General features: G+C 44.7%; 1 pseudogene; it reads right to left on the bottom strand.

Moving 5' to 3' along the window:
• Window positions 1–6748: 6748 nt before the first annotated feature.
• Window positions 6749–7576, bottom strand: LOC108751499 (annotated as a pseudogene).
• Between the last annotated feature and the right edge of the window lie 213 nt (window positions 7577–7789).

Below are 7789 nucleotides of genomic sequence, written 5' to 3'. Positions count from 1 at the left end.
GCGGTCACGTTGCACTCTACATGGATAACGTTTACGTTCATTATGTTGATCGACATGTCCGATTCGTGCCATCTTCGCGGTTGTAGTATACGCTTCGACGAGAATTCCAGCAGCGATCCAATGCTGTTGGGCTTGTCAAAGTTTATTCTGTACGCACATCTAATCTCGCATCTCATCGTGTTGTAGTTTGCGCGGAGCGTAATCGGGTATTCTCCACCCTTACCGTTATCATCATCGGAGTCATTGTTCTTATTGTCACTGCGCACTACGTCAACGGTTTCAAGCGCGGTGAGGACGTTTCCGTAAAATCGAGCGTTTCAGAAATTTATTTATGTCTCGCACTTTGTACGAACCTTCGGGAATTGTAATTTCCGCATTATCTTTGGCAAAATAAAATTTGTTGTTCGATTTATTCACTTTCGATATCGTGTGATAAGTCTCAAAAATCGCCAGACCGAGTGTAATCGCCGTCACTCAAATCTATGGCGGGAAAGTAGTTTGCCGCGAGGACGGTGCCCTTCCTGCTCAGCGTAAGTGTCAGCGACATGACGGTGTTCGACTAATACTAAGATTTCACAGCATCTCGCCGAGCTTTTTAAATTCACGCGCGTCTACCGTTTGTAGAAACCACAGGCACATCTGTCCGCAGAAGCTCTGATCGTACGTCTGATAGGACATACGATTGTACTCTATCGTCGTAGCACTGTTCCCGAAATATCGCACCAGTTTCTTGGGAGGTCGAAGATTACCGAAACTGTCAAAGTATACGACGCGGTTGTTCCTCTTCGCGTACGCTTCCCAGTGAATACCAGGCCCCGTCGCATCGTCCAGATTCATGATACCGCTTTCGTTTCGACGCACACCGCTCGTTGGTAACTCGTTACGCATGAAAACACCTCTAAAGTATTGTATGCGCATACGTCTCGCGAGCTCGTTTAATTGCACATTGGTAGTTACGCCAGACGGCATTTTTATCGTTTTTTTGGTTTTTTTTTTTTCTTTGCAGCTTCATCCTATCCATATTTGTACGGGCCGAGATACAGTCCGCGTCCGTATTAGTACGGAGCGAGATACAGTCCGCGGCCCTGTTCCATCGCGCGATCGTGTCGTTGCAGCTCTTCGAGCTGACGTCGCGCGGCTTTGTTGTCGTTTACCGCTTTCGTCACGCTGGCCGCTCCGCCGATCAAGGATCCGAGCGCGCCCAACATTGGCAGAAACGGTAACGCACCATCTCGTTTCGCCGTTGGAAGTATCCGCTTTTTCGTCGTTTTTTTCTTCGTCGCCGTCGTCTTCTTCTTCGGTTTCATGCCCATACCGATCTTGGTCTTGGCTTTTATCGCTGCCCAGATAGCAGCAGCGGCGGCTCTCTCGCCCAGAGCCGAATCACTCGCGGTAATGCGTTTTCGCACCTTCTCGGCTAGTATATTGTCTGCCGCGTGTCTATCGGTGAGATCGTTGCTGTGCGAATACGCAATGTCGTGTTCCCGACACGCCGCGTCCAGCGGATTTATGCCCGCGTCACCTCTGGCTAATCGCTTCGCAAGTCGAGTGCCTGGGCCGCAAAACTGGTAGCCCGAAATGTGTAACTTGAAAGGAAGCGCGTTTACCGCTTGATTCAACAGACTACCACCCGACGCTGACATTCGTTACAGTCCTTTATCTTAGGTGCGGGACCATCGATGTGCGTTCGCTGCCACGGCTGATTGTAGTGCTCGTCGCACCGACGATAGGTTCGACCCTCCGAATCTGCCTTCACGTGTTCCGGAAGCTGGTCCCAAACGTGTTCGATGTAATCGCCGTACACGCGTAAGAGTACGACCTTCGTATACGAGTATATTGTAACTGTTTGGCGCTCAAGTTTCGAATATCCGAAGGATGACTCAGCGCGAGATACATTTTGCTACTGCGAGATTCGCGGGATTCGCACGTCTTTAAATAGTCGTTCGAGAGCGCACAGCCTGTAGTGTGAGCATGAAATTCGTGCTGCAATTACTGACGATACGCGTCACGAACTGTGACGTGAAATCGCTAATGATGGGAGGTAGAGCGGAGAAGCGCAAGCACGGCGAAATGCTGCCGAGTACTATACGCGGGATCATTTGCGGTCCGTCGAATTGCGGTAAAACCAACGTTCTCATAAGCTTACTTGAGAGCCCGAACGGTGTACGTTTTGAGAACGTGTACGTCTATTCGAAATCGTTGCAACAGTCAAAGTATCGATATCTCGAAAATTTATTTACGTCTATCGACGAAATAGGCTACTTTACGTTCTCCAACAACAGCGATATCGTTCCACCGAGTGAGGCGCGCTCAAATTCTATTTTTATCTTTGATGACGTGGCATGCGACAAGCAGGATGCGGTGAGAGAATACTTTTCGATAGGTCGCCACGCGAACGTTGTCTGCTTCTATCTCTGTCAGATGTACGCGAGGATACCTAAACATCTGATAACGCGAACCTTCTGATTCTATTCAAACAGGACGGTATCAACTTGAAACACGTTTACAACGATCATATAAATACCGACATGTCGTACAACAAATTTTGCGCCACGCCTGTTGGCAACAAAAATATGGATTCGTAGTGATAGATAAAGACAGTGCGCTCACAAATGGACGAGAAAAGGATTTAACGAGTTCGCGATACTGTAACGCGACCAGTCGTTGTCGATACTTAGCCACAGACGAACATGGCAGATGTGCGGAAGCGTGAAAAAATCGCGAGAGCGATCGAGAAGACGAGCGAGTCGATCCGCAAGAAACATCGCGCTCTGAAGACCAGTAGAATCGAGGAGGACATCGCGTTGAACAGACGTTTTAAGCTTCTTATCGAGCCGCTGCGACTTTTCGTCGACAGTCCCGGCGTGCGCGCGACAAAGAGAGAGTCAGCGTCTGCCCATAAACGCGAGAGGAAGGAGGAAGAGGAACAAGAGGAGAGAGAAGAAGCGAGCGAGACATTCGAGCGTTCCACGACTCTGCATAAATCCAATGATTCGGTACGCGTGAGCAAGTACAAGACGATTTTTGAGAAGGGTTACACACCAAATTGGACAACCGAAGTGTTTACGATCGTCAAGGTGCAGCCTACCAATCCCGTAACTTATCTACTCGAGGACTATCGTGGAAAATCCGTCGCTGGAGCGTTCTACGAGCACGAGTTGCATCGCACTACTCATCTGGACGTGTATCTCGTGGAGAAAGTGTTGCGCAGGAAGAACGACAAAGTGTACGTCAAGTGGCTGGGATTCGATGGATCACACAATTCATGGATACACAAAAACAATGTTATTTGATAAATTTTTAATTGATATATTTTTTGTATACATATAATAATATAAGAATATAAACGTGTAAAATATTTTTTTTTTATTATCCATTCCATTTTTTTTAGAGTATACAGATATAAAATACGTATATAAATGTACGATACATGAAATGAAAAATAACAGTAATACATAATAAATGATACTACATAAAACATAATAGTAATACTTATATAAAACGTAAAAACATAATGCTAATTATATATAATGTTAATTATAATGATAATAGTACATAATAGTAACAGGTATGTAGATTGTACGAGAATATTTAAAAAAATGTTAAAAGACATACACAAAGTACAAATTAAGATAATACATATACGCTGTATGAAAATATAAAAAAATGTAAAAACATAATAATAATATAAATGTTGATATGTACATATATTACAAAGGTATCCGCCAATGTCCCCACGGTAACGTCTCCGTCGAATTCGGTACGACGTATCGTTTGTCATCGTATGGACTCAGAGTGATCGATTCGGATATCGTGTATACCTCGTGCAGTTTATATCGTATACACGATTGACGACGATTCATTTTGATCTCTTCGTTCAAACATCGAGTGTAATCGTCGAACGTTATCGCTTGCGCTACGACGTTACTCTTTACGCCTTTCACCTTTTTAATGTCCTTCTTGCCGTCCACCCTCACAGCGTACATTTTCGCTCTGAGACCAACGAATTCGGTCATTATCGCACCGTTATTTTCGTCCTTCATCAGACCGGGTACTTTTTTGTTCGCGAGAGGCATACCGTACGCGTTGTCCGTCGGATAATCGCTCGTGTCGAATCTAGCGATATCGCGTTTCATAGTCTCGTAAACGCCCTCGCACTCGACGCGGTATACGAGGTCTGGCTATTAAATAACGAGACTGCGTATGAAAAAGAGTTTTATTTTAAAAATTATTCTACAATTGAATGCTCCCCTTCAATGTATTCCCCTCCCCTCGCCACACACCATTCCATTCGTTTTTTCCATTGGTCAAAGCAATGCTGGAAGTCTTCATTTGTAAGAGCATTTAGGAGCTCCGCCGATTTTCGCTTCACCTTTTCCATCGACTCGAACCGGGTTCCTTTTAAGGCAGACTTGATCTTCGGAAATAGGAAAAAGTCACAGGGTGCTAAATCAGGCGAGTACGGCGCGTGTTCGAGCACTGGAGTGCCTCTAGCGGCTAAATAACGCTTCACAGACAGCGCGTTATGGGCAGGTGCGTTGTCCTGGTGCAAGATCCACGACTTGTTTTTCCACAATTCGTCATGTAAAATTTTTCTGACAGTTTCTTTATCGGCGTGTACAGTCTCAGCAATCATCCGAATGCTCATACGACGATCTCCGCGCACAATTTCATTGATTTTGGTCACTGTTTGCGGAGTTGAAACAGAGACAGGTCGACCTGGACGTTGGTCATCTTCGGTGCTCTCTCGGCCTTCAGAAAACCGTTTATACCATTCGAAAACACGCGCACGAGATAGAGAATTCTCACCATAGGCCTCTTTCAACAATTTATAGCACTCAGTCGGAGTTTTTTTTAATTTAACGAGAAATTTCACATTGATCCGTTGCTCGTGTTTTTCCTCACACATTGTTATCGGCACGAGAAAAAAACAAGTTCGTTTCTAACCTCTATAGAAAAAATACTACTACTGCGACAAAAACGTCTTTTCGTACTGGAATAGTAGACACTTCCAGCTATCCAACGCTGCATTCGTTTCCCACCCTACTCCTCTAGGACGCCTTCTGCGTGCGCAGTCTCGTTATTTAATAGCCAGACCTCGTATAAGGCTGTCTGTATCGGTGTACATTATTTTACATTTGTCGCGAAACAATGGTAACATATACTCGTGGTGAAATTCGTACAAGCAGACTTTCGATATGTCGAGTATACACATACCCACGTAAACCTGTTTGTCGAACCTCGAGTTTGCGCAGTTCGACGGCTATTAAATTTTCCGTAAAGACGCTACGACCGTGGAAATTTGCAATCATTGCCTCCGCACCGTACCGTCCATCTCATTTTGTTAATAATTTTACATCAACGTGGTTGCACACATTCTCCAAAGTTTTACCGAATACCGCGTTGTTCGTTAATTTATATAAATTTTTTTCGAAATCGTTTTTCGCGCGCGTTCTGAAATTTGTATTAAGTTCAATGTAATCGCGAAGCCATGGAGATTGCTCGAATTGTAGCATCCGATGGATCTTTGTTACGCGAAGACCGTGACAAGTACATTGCTGCAGGTTGCGGTAGTGGATGACGTAGCAGCTTTGCGTCAAAGTTCGCAGCGTCTTCGACCCATTGAAATTTGGCGTATGATAATGGTTGACACATCGCCCACTCGTATAAATTGTTAATGTCGTAGTACATCAAGTACGACGACGGTTCCGACGGGTCGTACGAATGCATGTACTTGTTATTAGCCCGCGCGTATCTGCTTGAACATTGACTGAGACCACCGCGTATACCGCGCTCGATGAACATGATCATGTCAATATCAGTGAGCAACCTCAAACTTTACATATGTTTTAACATCGCGTCCCACGTGAAACCAGGCAAGGTGTAATAATGTGCGAGATCGAAACCGTAACTCGCGACGCAACTTTCGCGGAAATTTTCGAAAATGTCAGCTAATAACAACACATCGGTTTTTAAGTACAGATCACTGTACTCGCCGAGCGTTCGGATATTGAATCGCTGCCATACGTTCGCCGCGTGAGCGTAATCGCTCTCGGATACGGTATCGCCCGTTAACGAACTGTAAAAAGATTCGCGCGATGGTAAGTGCGTGCAATTTTTCGGCACAGTCAACGTACTCGTACGGAAAGACACCTTTACGAGTCAGTAATTCAAATTCATCATCCGATAGTGTTGAAAATTTTGAACGTATAATTTTTAATTTGTCTTTATCGAGATACGACGCTAATTTATCGACTTGTACTGAGAAATTTAAAAGAATCAATAAAACGTAATTTTACACAATTTCTTTGAGAATTATTTTCAGTTTTATCTTTAGTGCTATCAACATGTTTTGTGAAGGAGATGTATTTTTCTTTAGTTATCGGTATACATCTACGTGTCCTTCATATGCTGTAGCGATTTCCTTAATTATAAAATGCGCATCGTAGCCCGATAAATTGTGAAAAACGATCGGAATATATAATAAATTTTTGTTATTTAAGTTACAATTCGAATGCGCTGGACCGCGGTATCTACCGATTAAGTGGCAATGATCGCGTACCCGCGTGTCGTCCGACGCAAACGGTTTCTGGCAAATGTGACAACGCGTCGCGCTACGATACGCCTTCCATTGTTCTTTCAACAACGTTTCCATGTGCACGTTGGCGGATATGATATTTTTCACGCGATGCGCCAAATCGTTGAGTTGTCGCGCGAACCACGCTATACAATCTTTGTCGCGACGGAACTACGACAATACCGCGTCGTCGTACGAGCAACGCACGTAGTAGCCTATGCTGAATACCTCATGCCATTGATACGCGTACGACGACACATCTTCCCTGTCGGGTTCCGTCTTCCGTAAAACGCACTCCAGGTCGGCGTAGACGACGAATGGGACGCGCTCCTTGTTGCAGTGGTTCCCAAATTCGAGCCACTTATCGTCCTCGCTCGGCAGTCGAATAGCGCAATCGTTGATCTTCTAGCAGTCCATTGTGTGCGACTGCAATTTCACATTCGTGCTGAAGTAATGCAAGCATCTGAAAAAAACAAAAAATTGTAACAGTTACCTATATTTTATTAATAAGATGGGAAATTATAATAATTTTTTCATGTACTTATTTTTCGTGTACTTACCGATCGCAGAAATATTTCTTCTTTTTTTTGCTTAATTGCGAGCTCACGAGATGCGACAGGTTCTTGATCCACACAAAGTGACCGATACCGTCGTCGCGTGGATCTTGCATGTACAGGAGATTGACATGCTTGTCCTTCCTGTCACTGGTGAGCTGCAGAGGAAAAACTTGTTTATTCTGCCGTATACATTGATCGACACCGCGTTCAACCGTTCGAATTTCGGAATGTCTTTGAACGTTATCGGAAATTCGATACCCGCGAGATTCAGCACCGTCGTATAATGCGGATACGATGACTCTCGATTTACATTTCTTTCAGCCGGGTACAGAGCGGCGATCACCGACCACGCGAAGCACGCATTATCCATCGTACTAACATTGATCACCGCTCGTTTCGTCGCTATTACCCGCGGCACCTCGAAATAACATCCCGCGCGCATGGAATTTAGTTTATTCACTTTCACTACCAAATTGAGGATTCGCGACAATGCCCACCCGCTGTCGCGTTCCTGGAATTCTTCGAGTGATGTCAACGTGGGTTCGATGATATGCTGCTCGTACCACTCGCGCAAATCGGTGTATCGGTATATCTCGCTGTTCTTTGAAATTATGCTCTTTGAATTATACGCTTTGAATTAGCACGTTTATCCTTC

The sequence above is a fragment of the Trachymyrmex septentrionalis genome, unplaced genomic scaffold (genome assembly GCF_001594115.1).
Source record: "Trachymyrmex septentrionalis isolate Tsep2-gDNA-1 unplaced genomic scaffold, Tsep1.0 scaffold478, whole genome shotgun sequence".
NCBI lineage: Eukaryota > Metazoa > Arthropoda > Insecta > Hymenoptera > Formicidae > Trachymyrmex > Trachymyrmex septentrionalis.
This window is presented reverse-complemented; position numbering and strand designations above follow the sequence as displayed.